We start from the raw sequence: 26,568 nt of genomic DNA on the forward strand, positions 1-26,568 counted from the left end.
AAAAAACTCTGTCATTATCAATAATATGCTCATTTTCTAGATGTGTCTTAAGCAAGAATTATGACTTGCACATTTTCCTACTTATGTAGAAGGAGAGAAAATCTTTACTGGTCACTCTGGGTATACCATATCCAGCTTTGATCTCATTATCCCTTCAAATAATGTAGTAGCATCCATTACCTATTATTTTTTTTAAAAAAATTTCAAAAAGTATAAAGTATTAGCTCTTATCTCTGATATTTCTGTCCTATATTTTGCCAACTGTTTTTACCCCCTCCAGAGTGAGTTGTTTCCCCTGCCTTCCCTACCCAGCCAGTTTCTAGTACTTGACACTTCATGACTACTGACTCAGTAGTAGCACCCAGAAGTAATTTCTCTAGTTCTGGTCTGGTCTTAATTTTAGGGGGACTCCGTGTTCCTCAGTCTTAGAAATGGAGCCTTCTCAATAATCCTATGTCTATTCAACTGCTCTGGTTGGTTTGGTTTGGTTTTATTTTTTGTTTGTTTGTTAGCTTGACACAAACTAAACATATCTGGGAAGAGGGAATCTTACCTGAGAAAATGGCTGCATAAGATTGGCCAGTAGACAGGTCTGTTGAATATTTGTTAATTAGTAATTGGTGTGGGAGGGCTCATGCCATGTAGTTGGTGCCACTCTAGGAAGGTGGTCCTAGGTTCTATAAGAAAGCAGACTGAGCGAGCCATGAGAAGCAAGCCAGTAAGCAGCACTCCTCCATGGCCTCTGCATCAGCTCCTGCCTCCAGGTCCCTGCCTTGACTTCCCTCAGTGATGGACTGTGATGTGGAACTGTAAGATAAAATAAGCCCTTTTCTTCGCAAGTTGCTTTTGATCATGGTGTTTAATCACAGCAGTAGAAGCCCTAAGATATTAACACTAAAAGATCTACAGTGATCTTGATTCATGACAGTTTCCTGTTCCCCACTAAGAGTGTTAATTGTCACAATTTTCCTTTTTGTGTCCTTAATAGGTCTTCACCAGGACCAAAGGGAGATTAGCTTGCTTTTTTCCCCCCAATTACTATGAGATTTTGTTCCTATGTGGTCTGCAGTGTTTGGGTGTTTGCTTGTTGTATGTGTATGAGAGTTTGACCTACATGTATGTCTGTGTACCGTGTACATGCCTGGTTTTCACAGGGGTCAGGAGAAGGCATTGGATCTGCTGAAACTGAAATTATAGATGGTTGTGAGCTACTATGTGGGTTCTGGAAATTGAACCCAGGTCCTCTGGAAGAGCAACAAGTGCTTCTAATTGCTGGGCATGTCTCCAATCCCTTTGAACCTGAACCCCTAGGGACAAGCTTTATCCAGTCATTCTACTGTCCCCAATCTTGATCATGGACACCTGTTAGACACTTGTGGAGAAGAGTCTGTGATGGATATAATTTCCTCCTTGGGTCTGTGCTTCCTAGGAATTTTGTACCCTTGATGTAGCCCATGTCCAGCTTTCAGCACTTTTGTAAACTCTAGAGTTTAGTCATTCTCCTAACATGCTATAAAACATTTTCATCTGGAAAGGGAAGGTGATCTAATTAATATTCACACCTCCCTCCTCCAAAGTGCCTATCCACCTTTATATTTCAGGGCCACCCTTGTGGTGTTGCCTTCCTGTGGTGGTTTACATCCTTTTCCCTTTTTACTCTGTTCATCCTCCTCTGCCAGAGAAGGGTGTGTTCATTTGGAGCCAAAGACATAACACAGACACTGGTGTGGTCTCTAAAAGAACTCAAGTTTTCTGCAAATTAGGCCATGAGGTAAACATCCCATCTTTCTTACCTTCCCACACCCCATCACACACAGTTCTGAAGTCCCCGCGGCAAGAAGCCTTTTCATCTACAAACACTGCATGGTCTAACACTGCCTTTGCTGCTTTGACCCCCAAAAGCCAGCTGGGCTTCCCATTCAAAGTTCAGTTTTCTTTTCCTGGAGGGGCTTCTCTGCTGCCTCCTTGGTCCAGACTTTAGTCCAAAATGCCACTTCCTTATCTTTCAGGCCTTGGGCTGCCTGAGTGGTTGCACCAATCTTCAGGTATCCTTCCTTCTGATTGTATTCTGGCCATGCAGGCAATGTCTTCCCATTAGGGTTCCTAGAATCAAAATCAGAGTTTCTCAAATCTGCTATATGGTTCCCACGTTTTTCTGAAAATTAGATGGATCCTGGGTATATTGTTGCCATGGGCCATATGGCTCTGGAGAGGAGCGCTCCATCTATTTGGACAGCCTGACCACTGTTAGAGAGTTCTCATTGTCAAAGTACTATGGTCGTATGCTTAAGCCTTTGTCCATTTAAACTTTCAAATCCACCACTTTCCCATGGGTATCCCTACCTCTCCCATGAACCCTGCCCAGCATCGCCACCAGTCTCACCCATTCCAAGCAAAGTTGCCCCAGAACTTCATCACCATCTTGCTGATGTTGATCTCTTCACCTGAGGCGCCCCCTGTGAGGGAGAGGACAAAGCCCTGGGTCGCTCATACTGGTCCAAAAGTCAGCTGCACTGCTGCCAGGCCAGCCTTTGACACTGTGGATTCTCTACCCTCATTCCACATCAACTGAGTCAAAATCGGCATTTGAATAAACTACTGACCGATTTCACACTTTCAGCAACATGCAGGTAGCCCATCAGTAAGCAAGCAGCTTTTGTTTTCCATACCACATCTCCAGCTTTCCCCATAGGATTGCTATTGGCACATGGGTCTTCCTTTAACTCTCTCTCTCTCTCTCTCTTTCTCTCTCTCTCTCTCTCTCTCTCTCTCTTTCTCTCTCTCTCTCTCTCTCTCTCTCTCACACACACACACACACACACACACACACACACACACACACACGCGCGCACACACACACAAACTTTTATAGTCTGAAATATATTAGAAATGAGAAAATTCTAATGAATAATCCAGCTTAGGGATACTTGTATTTCATGAGAGAGGTCATGAGTCACATGCAACTGAAGACATTTGTGAAAATATTCAAATAGTGTATTTTTAACTAAGTCACTTTAAATATATAGAGACATATTGATAAACACTTTGTACTCAATTCAAGGTTAATGCAAATTCCAACCTTCTCCAACCCCTGTGAGTGAGAAACTACTGGCACTCTCATCCTCAGGCAATGCCCTGCAGGTGAAGTTACACATCTGGATTCTAAGAGACTATGCTGGGGACACAAACACTGTCCTCTTTCATGCCCATTAGAGCAGGAAAGGCTAGAGACTGCTCAAGTTAGCTTGGCTCTATTTTGATGAACCATGAACCTAAGATCAAAGAGGAGAAACCCTCTCAAGGACACCCAAAAAAGACCAGAGTCCAGGCCTCCTATCTCAAGGCACATAACTAACAAGGAGCTATTACCTTTTGTAAATGGGGCACCAAATACTGAGAAGAGCTCATCCCCATGGTCTCCCATCACCATCCCAGGTTTCAGGTCCGATGAGAAGCTGGGATGATACTGAAATTCATACATGTAGACGGGGGCTCCAGCATCTGAGAAGACACAGATGTACACACATGTACAATTCATGTTGAGGCACAAATCTGGATGGTATCAAGGTCCCCAGCACCAAAAGGAACTCTTGACTGTTCTCTCAAACTGTCCAGCTTCCACCAGCTATGTTAAATATGTGCTTAGCAGTGATCATCATGAGCCTCCTCATCCTCCTGTGTCACTGCCTCATCTCCTTACTGCTGCTTTCTAGAACCACCTCCTAAATTAACTGCATGCATTTGGGTCCTTTCCTCAGCATGGTCTACTTACTAGCAGATAATACAACAGGACAATACCCATCCCCGACCATGCAGAACCAAGACTTAGGGCCTAACTCTCAACAGTGTCCATGTCTGTCCATGCTAGGAGATAAATGGGTCAGAAACTAATACTGATGTCAGTGACCATATGCAATCCAACCCCTGAGTCTCACCTCTGTGATGACGAGCCACAATCACAGATGGCACAGCAAATAGCACGTCTCCAATCAGGTCTACAAAGAGGTCTTTGTTTTTGACGGGGTCTTCTGCCCCTCCTAAGTACTCCTTAATGGCTGCTGGAATCACGTCCTCAGGAACGTTCTGAAATGGATCAAGGAAGGAACCTCGGCCTTAAATGGTGAGCAATGTGGCTTCTTTGGCCAGTTTAGAAGTCTTTGTTGATCATGAGCCTTTTTAACCCTTCAGTTTCTACTAGGGTGATAAAATGTTAAAGGCATGAAAATGAACAGAACCCCAAGTCTACATATATTTGTGATATTGGATTTTCTGTGCCATTGGATGAGCCCTCAGCCCCTCTGTGCTTCTCAATCAATTCTCATCATCCCCATAAGCCTCTTACAAGGTAGGGGCTAGACTTCCTCAGAAGAGATGTGACTGTTGTCTGGTCCAGTTTGCCTGCAGAGAGTGGATATCCCATAATCTGTTGGAAAAAAATTATCAAGTTCTTGTGAGTCTTCAAGAATTAATAGAAAGAACACAATCAAATCAATTAAAAGCATGAAATTTCTTTGTTGGGTCTCAATGAGCATAGATCTCCCAAGGATTAGAAAATATCAATGAAACAAAAGACCTTACATCTAGAAATTCAAGAAATACTAAGGTAGGGGTGGTGTGTGTGTGTGTGTGTGTGTTGACATGTCAGTCTGTGGGGTATACTTGTCCTCCAGTCAATTAAAGAAAATTTAAACAATGGTAGTATATGCAGAAGCAGAAAACTCAGGGACAGAGGACAGAGAACACACCCTCAGACTCAGATGACAGCAGAAACCAATATGAATCATAATGCTTATGTTCTTGGTGACTCTAAAATCTTCCTGCAGTGAGAACTGCAGAACTTTCAGCATGGGCTGGTCATATCCAAACCTCTGCATTCAGAGACAGGACTGTAACATGGCTAAGTAGCACAGCAGCCTAAGGCGAACCCTAGGATAAGCAGGACCCCCTATAATGCCTGCCTAAGACAGCTTGATGCTCTCTGGTGCAGTTCTTCTAGAAAGCTTCAATTACCACCATTTCCCTGCTTGGGATATGAATCTCCTACTCAAAATTATTTCCTCAAAGACCTAAGAGCAAGCTCTAAAAGCTAAAAAAAAATTCAAAAAGTCTTTGAATAAGAATATTTGGCTGCTGGGCAGTGGTGGCGCACGCCTTTAATCCCAGCACTCGGGAGGCAGAGCCAGGCGGATCTCTGTGAGTTCGAGGCCAGCCTGGGCTACCAAGTGAGTCCCAGGAAAGGCGCAAAGCTACACAGAGAAACCCTGTCTCAAAAAACCAAAAAAAAAAAAATTGGCAAGATAAGTCTTGGCTAAGCTACCAGTCTCTGCAGAAAGATGTTTGAATTCCATGAGCACCTTCCTTCCCAACTCTGATTTCTATCGTGAAGAGGGGTTTGACAGTTCTCCAGAGGGTAATCATTGATCAAAGCCTGAGTGTAGCTACTTTGACTCACAACTGCAGTGCCCTCTTTGCACTCAGCCCATTCTGGAGTCATCTGTCTCTTTTTGTGTCAGAGCTTTGGGTTCTGGTCATGCTGAATTGTTTAACTTACTGCAGCCATATTGCTGCATAAAGCCTATCCTATTGTGTTAACTAGCATCTGGCTTAACTGTCCACTGAGGTGCCTGAGACCATGTGTGGAGAGCCACAGGACCTGGATCTCTACATGCAGACTGGAAGCAGTTATGCCAGGCCCAGCTCTCCTGAACCTCCAGCTCCTTCTCTTTGTCTGGACATCCTTCTGATAAAGACACAGTTATTATCTCTATGGGTCCATCCAGGATTCTTTAATAGGAGGCAGAGTAATTATGAGATACATGACAAGAGCTCCTAGGGCTGAACCCTCCAGGAGACATTGAGACCTCCTGGAGAAGATTTTAGTGGCAATGTCTACTCATGACAATGAATTCAGCTCTTCTGGACTCAGAGAAGCCTTGAATGACATAGGATGGGGTGTGTCTGTGTGACATCTGTACTTTCTTACCAGTGGAAGAAGCCAGCCAAACTCTTGCTTGTTGATCCCCACCATGTAGGGGACAGTGTTGAAATTCTGCTCAGCCAGAATCTCTTCTGGGGCCTTGGGCAGTACCACTCCATCAATTGCCGTAGGCAGGAAAGGGCAGTTCTAGGGGAGAGAACAATGCAATATCTGTGATTATTTCTTCCCAGAGAATGCTTATGTCCTACCCTGCCTTTGTGAATGCAAAACTAGTACCCAGACTCCAGTGGCTATGAGCAACAGCCACAGTGACTTAGAGTCCTAACAGGGGGGCTGAGATATGAGGGCAGAACTCCAACCAGGGTGCTGGCACTGATGATGTAGAGGAGTGCACAGGACATCTTGATTTACTTGATACATGAATAATTGAGGTTTGTTTACACATAAATACATATGTATACACACAGATACTACACACAGGTGGAGTTCTTGCTCTTTGTAGAAGCGATGTCTTTGAAGTTGCAGTAAATATAAAATTAGCAAATTTGAGCCACTGCTCCAAGGAGAATTCCAGAGTTAGAATTCTAGAACCCTAGGAGCCTCTGCTCACAAAGTTTTCATCAGCACTTATTTGTGTGGGGGTTCCTGTTTATAAACACATTATGCTGTTTAGGTTTATCATTACATGTAAATTTTATAAAATATGATGGCTAGAACTGGCTTAACATTTTCCTGACCTGAGTAACTTAACTGTAAATTCCTTTGGGCTTCAGTCTCACAAACATGTTTTCCATTATGCTTTTGTAAAAAAAAATTATCATCATGAGCAGGGCATAGTGGCCCATGCCTGAAATTCTAACACTCGGGAGCCTGAGGCAGGAGGATGGCTATGAGTTTGAAGTGAGCCTGAGCTACATGCTGAGTTCCAGGTTAGCCTGGCCTGGAGACTGAGACCTTATCTCCAAAATGAAGTAAAGAAGTAAGGGAGGGGGAAAGAAAGAAAAGCCAAGCCTTTAGAACAAAAGAAAAAGGCAATCAGCTCCCACGTTTGCAGACTTAGCCGCCTTTCCATCCTGCCACAGCTTTATCCCACACTGCAGACAGCAGTTCTGTCCTGCAGCAAGACAAGCAGATATACCTCCTTCCTCCATCTTTTGGATGTTCTGTGCTGTTAATTAATGCTCTCATCATCTGCCAATTTCATTTTTATCTTAAATCTGAACACACTGCATCTTTTTTTTTTCCTGCACACATATCCCAACACTAATATGGAAGGTGCCATAGAAGGTTCTAATGTAGACTTCCTCCCCCCACCAACAGGGTCATTTTGGAAGAAGAAAATGTAAATGAGAATGGGCACTCTAGCAGGGGATGTAGAGTTATTGACAGGGAGCACTGGAGTAGGAGCCAGGAAGGGCTTAACTCTGGTCCTCATGTCTTATTACCCTGACACATGATTTTCCCTCTTAGGGCATCAGCAGTATACACACAAGGAATCCACAGAGGAAAATTTTCTATTTGTAGTTCAACATAGAATAACACTAATAAGATTAAAAATTGATAATTCAGAGGACAAAGGTTCTTACCTCTTTGAGGTCTTCAAGTAAATTGACCTTAAAAAGTTTCTGTGAAGACAGAAGCAGAGATTTTGGTGAGATGGTCTCCACATGTAAAAGCTGATCCTTTAACCATCATCCCTAAGGTATTAGGTCCTCCCTCCTGGCTCCTCCTTATGGAGGCCCAGGGTAAGAGGACCCTACACAGAATTCTCTGAATATTGGCATGGGCTAGGGTGAGAGAAGGTAGCATCAAGGGGCAGATTCTCAGACTCAGAGCTGGGATTGCTGGAGCTCTGGGGAAGACACCCACTACCTATACCTAGGTTATCCTTATCTTTTCTATCTACCCATTTCCCCTGGTAACAACACCTCAATTCTCCTTTAGGAAAAAGGGAAGAATAAAATGACTTTGGTAGCAGGGATATAATGGCTTCAAGGTGAGATTGAGCAGGAGGTAGAATGGACCCTCAAAAGAGAATCATTTTGTCCCTCCCTCACCCTTCCCTACTCTCACTTTGTAAGTTCAGACACCTGTGTGTGAGTTGAGTCACCATGTCCCTGAACCTAGAGACTAGTCCAAAGATGGATCCATACCACTCTCAATGCAACAGAATTCAAATCAAATGCTGGGACTAGACAGTTTCTAAGGACATAAGATAGATGTGTAGAGTGCTCTGTCTTTAACCTCCCAAGAAGATAATTATGCTTCAGAAAGATGCCAATAAAGAACCATGGAAAGCTGTGGTATAGGCTCTCAATAACATCTCCAGAGTTCCACATCCCAGGACATGAGTCACTTGAAGATTCTGTTGCTCTTTCCTTTTTCTGTGTAAGGCCTCTTGTCCTGAGTGTTCTCTTACAATAATAAATCCTGATGTAATATTTATGAAATAATTATTAGTGAAAAAAAGAGGCCACAAATTTGAAGGAGAGTGGGGAAGGTTTTGTGAGAGCATTTGGAAGGAGGAAAAAGAAAGGAGAGATTTTGTAGTTATATTGTAACTTCCAAAATCAAATAAAATAGCTATACTGGATAGATGGATGGATGGATGGATGGATAACAGATAAAGAAATAGTGGGGGGAAAGCCTAGCATGGTGGCACATATATTTAATCCCAGACTTGGGAGGCAGAGGCAGGCAGATTTCTGTGAGTTCAAGGCAGCCTGGTCTACAGAGTGAGTTCTGGGACAGCCAGGACTACACAGAGAAACTCTGTCTAGAAAAAACAAAAAAGGAAAGAAATGAAGAAAATAAGGAAGGAAGGAAGGGAGGGAGGGAGGGAGGGAGGGAGGGAGGGAGGGAGGAAGAAAAGGGGGTCTATTCCCAAAATTGGGACAGAATCTCATAAAATCTAAATAATTGAAACACTATTAGATTATTACTTAGAAAACATTTTAAGCAGCAAAGATAAATTATGGCACCATTCTTTAAAATCGTGCTTAATAACCTCATTCTAAAATCCATAATAGTAATTATTTGTGGAATGAGGAAATTTAAATATCTTAAAATAGATATGAAGCATTAACAGGATGACTAGTATTGCTTTAGGTTAGATTATAGATTGTTATATGGTTGGAGTATTTTGTTTTGTTGAAGAGCTGAGGACTCTGCCCTTGTTGTTCCAGTGCTGTGACATGGGTCCCATCCCCCGCCCTATTACACAATTTTCATCCTGTTGCTTTTGGACTTTCTTATATTTGTGATATTTCATAATATCATAGAATAATGGAATTCCAAGTTTGAATCAAAAGGCTCCTAATAGGTGAGAACTTTCCTAGCCAGACCACTCAAAGCAAGGTACAGCTAAATAGAGACAATAAGTCCTGAGACAAGGACTCAAGGTGGAGCTATGCAGATGAGCATACCTACCAACTTCCGAGTGGTCTCCAAGAGCTCATCCTCTGTCTTCTGGCGAAGGCAGTGAACCATGGCAGCTGAGGTGGTGGTTTTGCACCCAGCAGCAATAGCAACTTGCTATACAAAATCAAAAGTAACAGCAAAGGTAAAGATCAATGTCCCTTCCCTACATCAATATAAACGGAAATGTTTGATACCATCCTTGATTTCTGAAGAAAGCAGAGAGTACTCAAAAATTCTCTAGACCAACAGGCATGTGACAGAGGTTTGCATCTGTTTTTAATTGAAATGATGGCATTATATCTATATCTATGTTACCTGAACTTTAAAAGTGCGCACATTGTCAAAGCAGCAAGCTGTGTTCTGGGCAATGAAGAGCAAAGAATCTTACATTTTACTGTCTGCTTCACAACAGCCTCCTCCACTCTGGCCATTTGCTTTCAGTTTTTCTACCAATAGATGAAGGTGATTATTGCACCTGTCACATAAGGAGGCTAGTGCCTGTGATATAGTAAAGGGAGATTTCGTATCTCTACACATCAAAACTTATAGGAAGCCTAGACAGCACAAATTACAGGAAGATACATCTAAAGTTAGAGGATATGATTTAGTCCAGCCCTGCAAGCTTTCCTGCTCAGATGTTCTGACTTCTGGGATTCCTTGAGTGCTTTTTTTTCATACAATATATTCGATTCCAATTCTGATTTCCCCTCCCCCAACTCCTCCCAGATCCTCCTACCTGTGTACCCACCCAAATCCACACTCTTTCTTGCTCTCTCATTATAATATATAACAACATATCTCATAATAATAATAATTACTATTATTAATATAATATAATATAATATAATATAATATAATATATATAATATAATAATAATTACTATCAAAGAAAAAGCACAAGAAACAAACATACAGATGCAAGGACACACATATTCACAAACAGAAATCCCACAGAAACACAAAACTGGAAACCAAATACCCAGACCAAGCATTATAAGACACACACACACACACACACACACACACACACACACACACACGATAGATAGATAGATAGATAGATAGATAGATAGATAGATAGATAGATAGATAGATAGATAGATAGATAAACCTCCAAAAATGTCACTGGTTCATTTCCTGTTGGCCATCTATGGGGCCTGCCCTTAATAGTACGTTGCATATTCAGTGAGATTCCAACAGAGAACACTGTTTTTCCTTTGTGAGCAGTGCTTTTTGGGGCTTGTGTCCACTTCCTCTCTCTGCACTGGGACCCCATCTGGTTTAGACCTGACTCTCTAGGCAAGAAGGACTCCAGAAGAGCAGAAGAAAGGGCATGAGAGCTGTCCAACGTAGGTCTTACCTCAGCCACAGGTCTGACATCTTTCCTGACCATACCCGGGGTGAGGGCCACACCACTCTCAGAAATGGCCCTGTGGAAGAGGTTCTTGGCCAGAGGAGACAACACCTGACAGGAAGAAGGAGAGATTATAGTCACAGGAGTGGTCAGTGGCTCACTTGCCCTTTAAGTCTCTCTCTATCTGCTTCTTGGCCCTGGCTGCTCAGCTAGGGACTTTGGTACTCTATAGACACAATCTTGTATCCCAGCATGCATCTCAGGCTCCCTGTAGAGCCAAATTTCCTAAGAGAGCCTCACTGGTGTGGAACCAGAGTTTGGAGTAAGACGCAGAATAGGAGGTATGTGTTAAGTACTCAATACTATTGGAAAGAGAGTTAGCAATCCCTGACCTCAAATTCCGTTTCAGCACTTCTATTACTCGGAATTAACTCTATGAAAAGGTATTTTGAACCAAAACAATCAGAACTAAAGTTGTAGCTCATATGCCTTAAGTTCTGGGTTTGAACCAAAGTAGAGAAAGGGAAAGAAAAGAAAAAAAATATGATAATGGAGCAGCAAAAGAAACGTCTAAGACTCCTTGTGATATCTACAACATGAGATCTGCTTTTTTGGTTCTTTAAGAATTTCACACAATGAGTTTTGATCATATTCACTTCTCCTCCCCCAACTCCTCACTGTCCCACTCCTTTTCCCTACCTGCCCACTTTGTTTCCTTGTTTTGTAAACCCATAAAGTCTATATAGTCTTAAGGGTTTGGCCATCCACTGGAGCTTATTCTACCTACCAGGAGATAGCCCTTTAAAGCAGTGGTTCTCAGCCTTCCTAATGCTGCAGCCTTTTAATACAGTTCCTCATATAGTGATCCCCAACCATAAAATTATTTTAGTTGCTACTTCATAACTGTCATCCTGTTTCTGTTATGAAACATAATGCAAATATCTGTATTTTCTGATGGTCTTAGGCAATCCCTATGAAAGGGTCATTCAACCCTCAAAGGGGTCACAACCCACAGGTTGAGAACTGCTACCTTAAAGAAAACTAACCCTTCTTGTCACCGCAACTGACAGATGTCACCATCAATTGCCAGTAGCTCCTCAGATGGGGTGAAACTCCATGCTATCTTCCCCTCTGCATGCTGAGCTTTGTCTGCCTTGAGCTTTCACAGGCCTGATGCATGTTGTCACAGCTACTGTGAGTTAATGTTGCAACTGCCCTGGTGTGCCATCCCTGTTACAGCCATCCCTGTGTTGTGGTCATCCACCACCTCTGGCTCATATATTCCTCCCACCTCTTCTTCTGCAATGATCTGTGAGTCTCAGAAGGAGGATGTGATATAGACGGCCCATTTAGGGCTGCTGTGCATTCTGCAGTCTCTTATTCTCTGCACCTTGACAAGTTGCAAGTCTCTGTATTAACCACCATCTATTGAAAAAAAGATGCTTCTCTGATGAGGGTTGAGAGATGCATTAACCTCTAGATATAATAATAAGTTCTTACAGGTTGCTTAAGTATTATGTTCATTTAGTAAGATAACAGTAGTACACTCTCCCCTAAGGCCTATGACTTATCCAGCTGAAGATTCTTGCTAGAAAATGGATCCAGGATAACTCAATATTTCAATATTAGGGATTGGGTATGTAAAAAAAATTTCATCCCAACCATGGAATACCATTCAATTATAAAAGGTTAACGTTTTGGGAAATGTTTGCACTATATTACAATATTAAAAGTAAGTGGTTAAACATTGTAGATAGATGACAAAGAAAGTCTACATGAGGAGGTAAAGATATATACAGGGAGAGCTAGGCATGATGGCACTCACTGTTAATCCCAACATGCAGGAAGCAGAGGCAGGAAGCTCTCTGCGAGTTCAGGACCAGCCTGATCTACATAGCAAGTTCCAGGCCAGCTAGGACTATATAGTGAGACCTTGTCTCAAAAAATACAAGGTAAGAGAGAGATAGGTGGAGACAGAGAGGAGGTAAGAGGCATAAAATTTGGAAAAACTAAAAATTATTTGTCAGAACTCCCACATTGACAATGCCTGGGTGGTGGGACACTGGATGACTTTATTTTTTTAGGCTTATCTGAAATTTAACATTTACTATACTTTAAAAAACACATTAAAGTATTTTTGTAATTAATTGTCAAACCATGGAAAAATATGTGCTTGAATGATGAGGTAGTAGGGATAATCCTCTGCTCTTCCCTGGGGCAGCCGAAGAGTTCCTTGCAGCTCCAAACACCTTCTGTATCCTCAGTGTCCACAACAGCACGTCACTGCTCCCCTGGGCTGTGTCTGTGTCCCACATTCTCTGCTCTGCTCTCCACTTCTCACTTCTCTCATTCTTCCTCTCACCAACCTTTGTCAACCCCTCATTCCTCTCATTTAGCTGCTCTTCCTCTTAAGGATAGAAAATCTTCATACAACCTCAGAAGCAACCTGTGCCTGTTACCAAGTCCCCCAATGTGTAGATCTATCTATCTTGTAGCCATTGAATGACATCTTTCTATTTCATGTTTTTGCTTCTTCCTCTTTGTATTCTATCTACTCCTAGTTCCCAAGAATGGTAAAGTGAATCCTAATGCTAAGTTATTAGCAAGGAAGAAAAGACTTTACATGAAAAGATATGTATGTCACTAGCACAGACAGAATTGGATATTACTTTGTCCCCAGTAGGTAAAGCTGAGTTCTGAGCTTTCTGAGGGCAAGGGAAATCTGATCCTTTGCTCAACACTATCTGATATTGTACAATAAGCAAATTGAACTCTGAGAGCAAAAGTGCCATGGCTGAACTGACTAGCCTCCAAGAGATCCTATTACCGGCCACATAAAGCCAGGGCATGAGGCCTGGTGCTGGGGCACTTACAAGAACAGAGACACTTTCACCTCCTGCTGACTCTCCAAAGATGGTCACAGAGCCTGGGTCCCCTCCAAAGTTGACAATGTTGTCCTGCACCCAGCGTAGTGCAGCTACCTGGTCCAAATGACCCCAGTTCCCCGGGCTGTGTTCATCTCCAGTGCTGCAAGAAAATAGGGTGCAAGTATGGACAGATATGTCACAGCAGGTTCTAAGGACCACAGATTGACTGGTGTGAGCTTTCTTTAAAAGGCTGGCTCTGCGCCGGGCAGTGGTGGCGCACGCCTTTAATCCCAGCACTCGGGAGGCAGAGGCAGGCGGATCTTTGTGAGTTCGAGGCCAGCCTGGGCTACCAAGTGAGTTCCAAGAAAGGTGCAAAGCTATACAGAGAAACCCTGTCTCGAAAAACCAAAAAAAAAAAAAAAAAAAAAAAAAGTTTAGCCGGGCGGTGGTGGCGCATGCCTTTAATCCCAGCACTTGGGAGGCAGAGCCAGGCGGATCGCTGTGAGTTCGAGGCCAGCCTGGGCTACCAAGTAAGCTCCAGGAAAGGCGCAAAACTACACAGAGAAACCCTGTCTCGAAAAGCCAAAAAAAAAAAAAAAAAAAAAAAAAAAAGGCTGGCTCTGCATCCCTGATACAGGGACCTTCATCTGCCCCTCATCCTTCGCAGCATTGTGCTAGGTGAGGCTTTCTCAGGAAGTGTGTGCTGAGACATCATCATGTATGCAAGAGTAGCCTAAGACCTAGAGCACACCTGAGAACCAAAGAAAAACTCTCAGCCAGTCATCTCACACTGAAAATCAGAATCAGATGGAAAGGGAACACAATGCCATATAGTGGGAAGATGAAATTGAGCAGAGAAGGAGCTAGAAGGAGGCCTAGAGGGAAGAATTTAAGATTTCATGACCATGGAGGAATCCTTTGAGGCACTGGCATTTAATAGAGACCTGAATAGAATGAACGCATCTATCTCAGAAATTATCAAAGGAAGGAAATAGAGCTAAGTGCAAGGCCCCAGGGCCATGGAAACAAAGCTGTGTGTGAAGTTAGTGTGTAATGTGGGAAGAGTGTGAACTGTGAGCCTTGGCTAGAACTTGTATGTCCTTGTAGACCTAGACCAAGTGGGGGCCTTCTCCAGTGATGAGACATAACTCACTCTGACACATGTGTAATCTAAGCATGATATTAGCAATATCATAATAATTAATGATTAAAATAATTATCCAGGTCAGAGACATAGGGCAGAGTTGAGCAAAGGGCTCCATGAGAGATTACATCACTAGAACTGGGCCCTAAAATCTTTGAATTGGCAGCTATTATGGCTTAGATGTGGTTTGTGTCACCAAGGCTTACTGCTCCCCAGTGTGGCAAGAATATACAGTGACAGGTTCTGTAAAATACTAGGCCCAATGGAAGGTGATTAGGTCATCAGGTGCCGCACTTGGAAGGTATCTGTGAGAAAGCTCTTATAGTAAGAACAAGGCTCTTTTTTTTTTGGTTTCCTATATCACCATGAGATGTAGCTAGGTGTGTAGGCTGAAGACTCCATGTTGATGTATTGGCAATGTGGCAGTGCTGATAAAGGGTCTCACCAGATGTCACCATGAGGCCACTTGATCTTGGGCTTCAACTATCCACAAAAAAGAGTTAAATTCACTTTTTGTTATTTTGTACAATCAATACACAACTCACTATTATGGGAGCTAATGTGCAGTCTCCAGTGACCTACCTGAAGAATCCCCAGATGCCCAGGCGGTACTGAATGCAACTACTATCACGTTTCCATGGGCAGAGAGGGCCAGTCCATCGTAAGTTGATGCCCCACCTACAACCAGAGAACCTCCATGGATCCACACCATCACCTGCAGGACACAGCCACAAGGGCCATAAGAAGCAGAACTGGGAAGAACATTAGAAACTATCTGTTTTGGTTGTCTTTTCCTCACCCTGACTCAAGGAGACCAATGCCCAAAGTCTATCAGTACCCAGCAAAGGTACAAAAGGCATCTTCTTCCATCTCCCCTCACCAGTCCTCAGCCCACCATCAAACTTTGTGTCTCCTGGAAGAGCATGCCTTTCATTCTCACCCTGAGATGCTCTTCACATTGATAACTTAGTTGCAGGCACAGGAAGGACCAATGATGCACTGTTTTCCCCAATACTCATTCCTGGACTCTTCATCTACCTGAATTTATGTTCCATATCAGTTAACTCTGTAGTGGTGGGTTAAACATTCTTTTGTATGGTGACTACCTCAAGACCTATGCATTCCCTCTAGGACAGCTTGAATGAGAATGGTTCCCATAGGCTTATATATTTGAATGTTTGGTCCCTGGCTGGTAGACCTGCTTTGGAAGGATTAGGAGGTGTGGCCTTGTTGGAGTGCATGGGTTTTGAGGTTTCAAAGACCATACCAGGCCCAGTAGCTCACTCTTACTCCCTGCTGCCATGAGAGTGTTCAAATAATATTATAAAATTGCCAATAAAGAATAACTTATAATTTGTGCCATATACCAAGAACTGGCCTCCAAGCATTAAAAATAACTTTTTTATAATTCTTGGTATCATTCACACCCAGGACTCTTCAACCTAAGAACAATGTAGCCCTACTTTATGTTATAATTGTCTTGATTATCTTTTCTTTTAATACTGTTGTTGGCATTCAGTGGTAATAAACTCACACTATCTTCCTTTTAATACATTCAACCTTTAGTTTATATTTTAAAATGTTCTTTTGTGTCCTGTCATATTCTCAATATATAACCATCAAGACATTTGTTCCTATTGTTTCCACAATGCTCTAAAGTAAACTACATAACACAGAGATCACATCAATAACTCGGGGCAGTTGTGCTGTGGTTTCAATGGCCTTTACCCTTTCTGGGACCGTTTGTTGGTATACATGTTACTTGTTTAGGCTTGGTATTTTTATATTAAAATTTGTGTCTTCTAGGATATGACAATTTTAAATTATATCCCTAATGATTCAAGGATTCTAGCCAACTTCTACTACAGGAAATTCAAAGTCTCCACTCCAGTGGGTAAAGTAGAGAAAGAGTTTGTGATCTGTCTTAGGTGGGAACTATACCTCTCAAAGCCATGGGAAAGGTTTTACAAGACAGATCATCATCTTTAAGTCCTCCCAAAAAGTGTTTTAGGGACCACAGCTGTCAGGGAGAATTGAAATGGGAGAATAGGATAGAGAGGGGAACTCCAGAGGCATCAAGATTGATAAGTGAGAGAGATCCATGACAAAGAAAAACTGGAAACTTCTTTGACCACAAGCTCCATAGAACAAACCAGCATGTATGGACGACAAGCCCAGTGATCTAGTGATCTTCAAATGCTGACAAAGCCAGGCTGCGAATGACTAAGTGACTTATGAAAGAGAGACTCTGGTGACCTCTGAGCCTCAGACCCCTTCCAGCTCTCCAACTCACTTCATTCTCAGCAGTACTTTTCTCTTTCTTAATAAACTGTCTCTATTTCCGTCATGATTCATGTGTCCCTGATCCACTCCTTTCTTCCAGAAAACAAGAACCTACATGTCTTGGTAAGAGCACTCTGGACTCTAATCCACACCTGTAATACTAGCAGGCAAGGCTGTATGAGAATGGTCCATGATCTTCCTCTTTGTGACCCCAAATCTGGCGTGTATGGGTACTCTGAGTGCACAATAGAAGGTGAACGCATGGATGAGTGAGCTCTGTCCTCATTTCCTTGTGGTTTCAAAGCACATGCAGAACAAAAACAGGAATTCTAAGATCGCAACCTCTCCCTTCACTCCTAGGCTAAAAGCCAGGGCAACTCAGGGAGGTCATGATACCCCGACCTCTTCCACCCGTGAGTCATTTTCTGTTCTAGCAGCCTCTTCACCTTCAACCTCCAACTAATAGCCAGCCCCAATTCTGGCCCTTCACTTATTTGGAAAATTCTAACTCACTGGGTCACCAGCCTGTGATGAGATGAGGAGAGAAATGAGATACAATTAAGACCCAAATGCTTTGCCACTGTACTGCTAACACTGCTCACTCTGCATCCTCCGCACCACCATAGGACAGTAAAAGATTTTAGATGTGATAGCTGTGTGTCGTGGAACAGCCTCATGTCATTCGTAGCTCATGACCAAGACACTGTTTTGAAGATCAGAAAACCCAATCTCTTATCCTTTATCACTAATGGTTGGCATCCTTTTCCTCAGTCACTGCCCCAGTTTGTCTGTAAAATAAAAAGCTCATCATGTTTCTCTAAGATTCTTTCCAGCTTTAATTTGCTGCAAATTGTACCTTGGCTGTTTTGGGGATCATATTCTCTCTCTAGTACTAAGACCAGTCACTGTCCTTCTGTTTGCATGAGAACTTGGAAGAGCAAGGTGTGCACCCCAGATGTGCTGCAATCTCTACCACAGTCTGGCCGACATCACTGGGATAGCATGAGGGAAAGAATGCTTGCATCCCCAATAGTTACAGAATGCTCTGAATCTCCAAACTAGTCCTGGCCCAGGGAGCCCCCATCCCCAGTTTCCTTCACCTTCCTCCAGTTGCACAGAAAAGCCAAATGCTGGAAATCACAGGTCCAGATCAGTGGTTCCCACGCTTACCGGCAGCCTCGAACTCTTTGTCAAGTCGGCAGGAGTATAAATATTCAGGTAGAGACAGTCTTCAGAAAATGTGAGAGGAATGCTCTCCTTTCTGTTGGTGAAGAGATCAGAGAGCATTTTCCCTAGCATAGCATCTTGGGAGCACCTGAGAGGAAAAGAGAACATCTGAGGTTCCACCAGATAGATACTAGACATATCACCTGGGGCTCAGCTTTGCCCCGTGAAGCTTGAGCCTGGAAATGAAATTGATATCAAAGAGTAAGAGGGTCTTTGTGGTTCCTGAGGAACCATTGGATTCTGTAGAGTCTCCTAAATCTGCAGAGGATGAAGACCTGGCATCATTACTCCTCCCAGAGTGTTTGGGTTGCCTTAGTCAATGAAAAGAGATGCTTATTGCACTGACTTGTCTTGGGAGATGCACTTCCTCCCCTATCCAATGGCTTTTCTTCTGCTAGGCTTTTTATAGGCTAGAGGGTGGCCTACTTCTCCACCACACAAGCACGATCTAGTTCTTGAGAGATTTCCATCAACCAGAAGGACCACCTCCAATGACTGACAGCCCATGGTAGGTCAGGGGTCCTATCTCTGTTAGATAAAGAGTTGCATTCTAGTCCTGCCTCAGCGACTAATGTGCTAGGTGACATTGGGTGAATTTCTTTCCTGATCTGGTCTCTAATCTTCCAGGTGCAGGTGAGAAGAGTGTTGTCTCTAGGGGCCTTGCAGCCCTGGCCTGCTAAGGTTCTTATTATCCACCTGCCCCAGCAATCATCAGTGACTTCCCTTTTGAGAGGTCTTGGAGATTATTCCCAGATGTAACTATTAATGAGAACTGAGTTCTCCCAGTGGGATTAAATTGGCATTGGTTTAAAGTCCCTTATGCTGTAACTCATTTAAACCCCAGATTAGCCATACATTCTTTTATATCCTCAGTTTATAAATGAGAAAAGTAGGGCATAGGTTGATTAGAGAAACTGCCCAAGGTACCGTGAGCACAAGGACAACATATCGTTTACATCTCAGGTGAAGCATAATCAGCATCCCCTGATCCCAGTGGATGCTAAGGGAAGCATGCGCTCCTTAGTATAAAAGGAAAAACTGAAGCTTTCTGATACCAGAATCAAGTGTTGATCTCTGATACACAGATGTCAAGTGGCAGAATCTGAGATACTAGAGAGGAATTTCTGGTTTCCATCTTAAAGAATGTGCCCTATGCAACAATAACAAGGGGAATAATATTCATAACAGATTTTCATTTTCAATTATCAAAGAGGAACGGAGTTAAACATCACCAATAATTTAAATAAACATAACCCAAAGATCTGATGCTATAAATTATTACTGTGATTTTATACTAGTATTTTCCTTATTCAGTAACCACAAAACAAGTGTTCCTTGATTAAGCCCAAGCATTGGCAAGCATCTGCTAAATAAGGGCTTTTTCATATATCAGTGAAAGAAGTATGCATATTTAGAATATTTATGAAGGGGAATTAAGCCAAAATCATATATTATTTGACTCAGTTATGTCATTTCTGAGGCTAAAATATTCATGAAAGTGTGTAATTATGTAGCTAAAACATATCCACAATATTCTTATTCATTTGTCAAGAATATAAAAAACAACTCAATGACACCCAAAAGGAAATTGAGTAAATAAACTGTATTTCAATAGCAAAATTAAGGCAGCTTCTTAACATCAGGCTGTGATAATTATGGGACGGAATGAAGAGGATACTGATGATAATCTTATAAATGAGTGAAGAGTCAGCCACAGCACCTCTGTCTATGATCAGGGAGAAAGTACACACAGATACAGGATGAGAAAGCACAGCTGAAAAGTTCCCGCATTTGTTCTGTCTGGGTGACAACGTGGTGTGAGGTTTCAGTTTTCCTGTCTCCACTTCCTGGATTGCCCAAAAATGTTTTGCAAACTGTTTGCTTTATACTTATAATCAGGAAATGAAAAGAATAAGTGTTGCTTTAAAAGGAAAACAAAAGAAGTGGGCTTCTGGAAACCTTCAAAGGACCTAAGAAGATGGATGGTGTCTGATCTGATTTTGGCAGGTGCCCAGGCTTCCTGGGGTATCACTCAAGGGCCACAGTGACTAAGAAACACCGAGCACCAGTCAGCTTGTGACTAAGTAGCAAGACTGAATTTACAGTGACCCCCCATTATCCCTCGCCCACATATATTCTAACCAACCCCCACCCCCACCAACATTTAAGACAGAACAGGTAGAATCTTGCTTTTCAACTTCTTTATCTCCTCAAAGCACTTAGCATTTTCTCTAACTCATTTATTAGTTTACTCATTGTCTCTTGAGAGCAAATATCATAAAGATCATTGTTTACTTTACTTATGAATTCATATTCCCAGGGCATGCCCGACTCACAAGACAGGCTAAACAAATGCATGGTGAACAAGGCTCTAAAAAGCTGTGACAATTCTGGACTGTTTTAATTTCTGCATTGTTCTTAAGGACTCCAGACAAAACCTAGTTGATCACAGAACTGCCTGACTCCTTTCTGCATCACTAGACAGATGTCCCTGTGGAACGAGACCCAGGCCCACCCCAGCGGCTTACATAGGAGGGTAGGAGGTAGCATTCTTCACAAAGCTCCAGGGCTCTGCAGGCTGTGGAGGAGCAAACCTCAGGGATCCAAGAGGAGGTTTGGCAAAGGGGACTCCCAGGAAGACAGCCACAGGCTGTGTGAATCCTTCTAAGCTGACATACTTCCCCAGGACTTTGCCATGAGCAGTGTCCACCACGGGTGGTGAGGATGGGTGGCCTGGAAGACATGGAGAAGAAAAAGAACACATCAGAGTGACAAGATCAGACCCGGATTCCAGGAGTTATCCTACTACGTATGCATGTGACCTTGAGAAAGTCACCTCAACTCTCCAGGCCATGGTTTCTTCTCACATAAAAAATGAAGAAAATAATTCTTCGTAACTCATAAGAATGATGGAATGAATAAATTGGAGTTGGAGGTATAAAAGTATCCAAGCAAAGAGGTTGTAAACAGAGAACTTCTAATGAACATGACCTTCAGTTTCTCTCTCAAAAGCCACTGGAGAAGCATTTACCTGTCATGGCCCCGGTGCGGGCTGAGTGAGAGGATGAACAGGAAGTGTGTCCCCTTGTCCCGAATGGAGGAATGGCCGGGTAGGAGGAGGGCCACAGACACACTTGACCTGACTCTAGAGTAAAGGAGAGGACAGGAAGGGCTTTAGGAGTCTGACGGAGTGAGGCTTTCTAACTGGTGTGATCATGGAAGAACTGGATTTACAGATAGGGAGGGGGGAATAAGGCAAGATGGGAAAAGAGTATATGAAACAGAAAGAAGAGACTGTGAGAAGACCCAGGGAAGCCAGAGCACAAGACCCGGCTGGGAATAGCAAGTGACGACCAAGTGGAGTCCACGAGGAGAAGAAGATGGCCCTGGGTGAGCGGGTGGAGTCTAGCATGAGGATTGGGGTTATTTTGTGGACAATAAGCTGCAGTAAGCGTGCTGGAGGACAAAATAGATAATCTTCTGCTGGCTCTGAGCTGGGCCATACAGAGAGTAGAGACTGGCTTCTGTGTACTCATCAACTAGATTCTCTCAGAGAAAACAATGTTTCTCCATGACCATGCTTCTACCTGTGGGGACATTGACTCAACCCGTCCTCTTTCAAGACTCCATTATGGTCACTCCCGACCGGTCCTTGTCTGGCTTCAGTAATCTGTGTATCGGGGTGATATCCTGACTCCTGCCCTCCCAGTTGCTGTAGAGACAGGTAGATTGTCAACATCTCTCCCAAAGTGTGTGGCCAGAGATAAAAACAACCATCTAGATTTGACCGAAGAAAATAGCCCAAGTATTAGAAATGCTTTATGGGAAAAGTTTTAAAAACAGCATTTGAACTTCAAGTTCTCTTGTTCACTCTGGGCTTTTCTTGAGTAATTACTTTATAATTAGTAATAATTTATAGTAATGAACTACATTCTTGATGAAGAAAGTATTGTATAATGTATAAACTGGTGGCAGATGTTGAATAAATGATTTACTATAAATTGAGATTAAAAAATAAATAAAATAAATATAAACAAATAAAATAAAAACAGTATCCAAGTCTCATCGTGCCAATGTCCAGTTTCATGCTGTGGATATTCAGGTTGTCTTTTATGGTGGCTGTTAAATATTATAAATATCACTGTTATGAGCTTTCAGGAAGACATGTCCAGATAGACCCCAATTTATGGTGTTCTGACTTACAATGTTTTTAATCTAAGACAGAGAACATAGTCCCACCATAAGTCTAAGAACATAACCATTAATACCAGAAACTCTAAAAGCAAAGTGACAAACCCATATACCTCCTCCATGGGTTGTCACCCACAGCACTGGATGTCTATGGTCAGTTGCCTTTGCTCCTGGTGAATTCCATGGGGAATAAATTCCATGAGGAGGGGTAAAGAAAAGGACATGACAGTTGCCACTTATATAATAGGGAATGTACACAGGTTCACATATCAGGAACTTGCTGTATGCCCGATGTGTATTCCAATCCCTTATATAGTTCCTCATATAGGATGTGTACAGATGCCTTGCTGGGTGCCTGCTAATATAGCCACTTAGCTGTTAGACCAGTGGGATTTGAAAGCAGCCTGTAGGGAGGCTCCTAAAGATGAAAATAGGTTGGCATTGCCAGAGTAACATCCCATTCTGAATTTGGGTCCTTCCTAGCTGTGCCTTGCACTCAGCTCATGGCCTCTCATGGTGCCATGTGTCCAGAAAGAAGATAAAATCCAGAAGAGGCTTGAGCTGCTGAGCCTCTGATAACTCACCACTGGGCTGAATTCTGGGTCAGAGATGTGGCTGAATGTGATTTTCAGGTGACCTTGGGCAAGTGTATGTCCCCAGGAGCCTCGGCTTCTCCCTCTATGTAATGGCATGGCCCCTCATCACACACCTCTGCTGACCATGGATTCTGTTTTCCTCTCTCCTGCTGTAGCTTGAAGGAACCGCATTCCCTGTATTCAGCAGTTACAGAGTTCATACTCCAGACAACAGCTTTATTTGGGTCTCATAGCCTGGACCATCCCTAAGCTGTCTTGATCACCCAAAATTTGACACCAGAGAATTGGGGAAAGCCCGTATGCCCTCAAAGTCTTCTGAGATAACTCCACATAGGCCTCCCTACACACCGGTTTTCTGTGCCTTTCCCCTTCCTTCCAGGAGGAACACAATAAAGGCCATTGTCCAGAGTCACATCACCCCATCCCTCCTGGATGACCTGATACCGATTGGCACTGCTCATGTCCTGTGTGCCTATCCTCCTCCAGTCCGTCCTAAGTGTTCCTAACAAGCGCCAGCTATAGCCTAATAAGATAAGTATTATTACTATTCCTATTTTAGAGACAGGGTCACCCAGACACAGGAAAATAAATGCCTGACTAAAGGATACACAGCTAAAAGCCTGAGCTGGATATAGACCCACATTCCAGCTACTGGGTGATACTTTAATATCTTGCTAAAAACTTTGAGATCTACTTTAGATAGTTCATGATCCACCTAGAAATAGTCTAAGAATCAAGGGGGAAATAATCTGATCTCTTTTAATCCCCCTGTATGAAGCCTGCTGTCAGCACACTGGCCTCCTGAACCTGATGCCTGCTGCAGGGTCTCAAGGACTTTATTTTCTTCTGTATCATCTTTCATGGCCAAGGCTCGTTGGACACAACTGCCCCAAATTCAAGTCCAAGAATGGAGGATAAACAGTGCTACAGAACCAACCCATCATCCCTTGCAGTTCTGCCTACCTCTTCCCTGCAACAGGGCTTCTGCATATTTGAATTTCAGAGCACTCACCATAAGCCATGCAAAGAGGAAAAAAGGCCAAGATGAGAGTGTGGAACCACATCATGGAATGGCAACAGTTCTTCCAGCTCTGACTTCTCTACGCTCCTCTTAAAGGATACGCTGTCCCCGCCCCAAGCCTCAATCTCCACCCTGCATGGGCAGAACAGCTACATCATCTAACAGAGCAGAAACACCTCCTTCTTCCAAAGAGTTTCCCATGAGTCCTTTAGGACCACCCAGCCCTGTCTACCGTCTTTCATTTGAGCAGTCTGTGACAGGTAGCAGATGAACGTAAACATATCTAACTTTTTATATAAGACTTCCCCCATTGTAGAACTCCAGCCTCAGAGTCAGATAGCATCAGGTAAACTGGGTTCTAAGAAGGAGGTGCCACATTGTGGAGCAACTTGAAGCCCCAAAGTTGCTCAACTAGGGTATTAGGACACCCTTAGCTTCTGTGGTCTGGTAGTTCCGATGGTTCTAAGCTTTCAAGTTTGGGTGAGATCAGACACTTTCCTCGGGCCTCTGCTGTTAGGATTTCACCATGACCTGTCTACCTAAATTTTTTCATGTGTTGAATCCTTGGCCCCAGGTCATGGGGCTACTGATGTGAATGAATCATGAGGGCACTAAGTTCTGCAATTTAATAATCCTTTGATGAGTCCACAGCCAAATGACTGAGCTGTCAGGAGGAGGGACTTAGGGAGAGGAAGTGACTTGCCGGGGCATGCTTTTCAGGGGGGTAGTTTTTCCCTGGACTCAACCCTCTCCTCCACTCCCTCTCTTTTCTGTTTTATATTTGGAGGTTTACATCATATTATCATACCATCTATTTCATTGAAATTTCTTTAAATACATTAGTTATTTTTTTACTTTCAGACATCATTTTTATAATTGGAAGACCAATATTACACCTGATAAATTAAAGGTAAGGGTGGAAAGTATAGCAGTTTACTTAAAAATTAAATGATGATAAGATAAAAAAAAGTAAATGAGGAAATACAAACAACAATATAATATATTTATAAAACAATCTATACCTGCAAGCAAGTTACTTGATGCAAAAAAAAAAAAAATGAACCATTGATAGTTACTTAGTAACATACAGGTGATAACTGCCTTGACCACCATCACCAGCTAGGTGACAGGCATTAGATTGGTCAAGGGTCATAGTCTTTGGTCATCTGGAGCTTCAGGGAATGCCTGCTGCCAGAGCCATGGGGCCATGGGCAGATGCTATATTCTTTGTACACCTTCCATGTTCTAGATCCCGCGCTGTTCACTATGGAGCTTCTCTTGCTGCGATAAACACCATGACCAAAAGCAACTTGGGGAGGCCAGGGTTTCTTTTGGCTTCCAGCCCCCATGTCACAGTCTATCGGTGAAAGAAGTCAGGCCAGGAGGTCGAGGCACAAATCTGGAGGGAGAAATGGGGGAACACGGCTCAGAATAACCATCAAGAATAGATGATCATGACTTACACAAAGCAAGGCTCCTCTCTGGAACTTCTTCACCTTCGGGAGAGCATATTGGACAAGGGTGCTCTACTCTCCAATTCTTTCAGCAGCGGTGTTTGCCAGATGTTGAGGGACAGACAGATTACTGCTGTTCTTTGTGGGTGAGCCTAGCTCCTCCAGGTGCTCTCTTCTGAACATGCCCCACTATTACGGTGTCATCTGTCCTGAAGTCCTCACCAAAGCCAAGCAGATGCCAGCACCATGCTTTTGAACCCCAGGACTGTGGATCCAATAAGTTTGTTGTTTTTTTTTTTTTATCTTTGTGAACCTTTCAACCTCAAGAGTGTTGATAGAGCAATGAAGATGGACTCTTACGACTCTCTGTTTGGGGGGTTGTTGTTTTTGTGTTTGTTTGTTTGTTTGTTTGTTTTTTATTTCCTGCAGATCAGGCCAGGAAAGCTCTCCCCATAGGTCCTCACATGAGCTGCGCGACTTTCCCACCCTAAGCGCTCTCTCCCGGTAAGCCCCTTCACCAGCCTGCACATTTGCCGCCATGCTTCCACACCACCTTTCCTGGCAGGTCCCTTCACACTTGAGCTCCAACCCATTCAAGTCAGCACTCATTAGTAGGTGTGCCCTGTATTTTAACACACTCAAATAGCAAGGCAGGGGGATTTTCCTGTTTTTTGTTTGTTTTTTTTATTTTTTTTTGTTTTTTTTTGTTTTGTTTTGTTTTCCTGCCCTTTCCTTCCCAGGGAATAAATGAGGCACACTAACTAGCTAAGGACAGAGTTTATAAGCAACTGGCCTCCCCCTCAGCCCTGGGAAAGATGTCTGTGGAAGTACCAGGTCAGGTGTCCTCCCTGTGTGAGGCTGAGCACAATCTCTACTCCCCCCTCCACCTCTGAGAAAGATGAGAGGTGACTTGTGTCTTCCGACCAGAGGAGAATTGGGTTTCTGACTTGAGCAAACAATCCACAGCCTGGAGGCCTTTCGGAGAACAGAAGAAACCGTCAGCCTGGAAGAAAGGTCTGCCTCACTTGAGCCTCTGTCTTTAAGAACTTTGCAGGAAAGTACAAAAACAAAGA

The 26,568-nt window shown here is 43.1% G+C and overlaps 1 pseudogene; it reads right to left on the minus strand.

The window, feature by feature from the left end:
* Positions 1-921: 921 nt before the first annotated feature.
* Positions 922-24,275, minus strand: LOC114694553 (annotated as a pseudogene).
* Positions 24,276-26,568: the final 2,293 nt, after the last annotated feature.

This window comes from Peromyscus leucopus, chromosome 5, assembly GCF_004664715.2.
Source record: "Peromyscus leucopus breed LL Stock chromosome 5, UCI_PerLeu_2.1, whole genome shotgun sequence".
NCBI lineage: Eukaryota > Metazoa > Chordata > Mammalia > Rodentia > Cricetidae > Peromyscus > Peromyscus leucopus.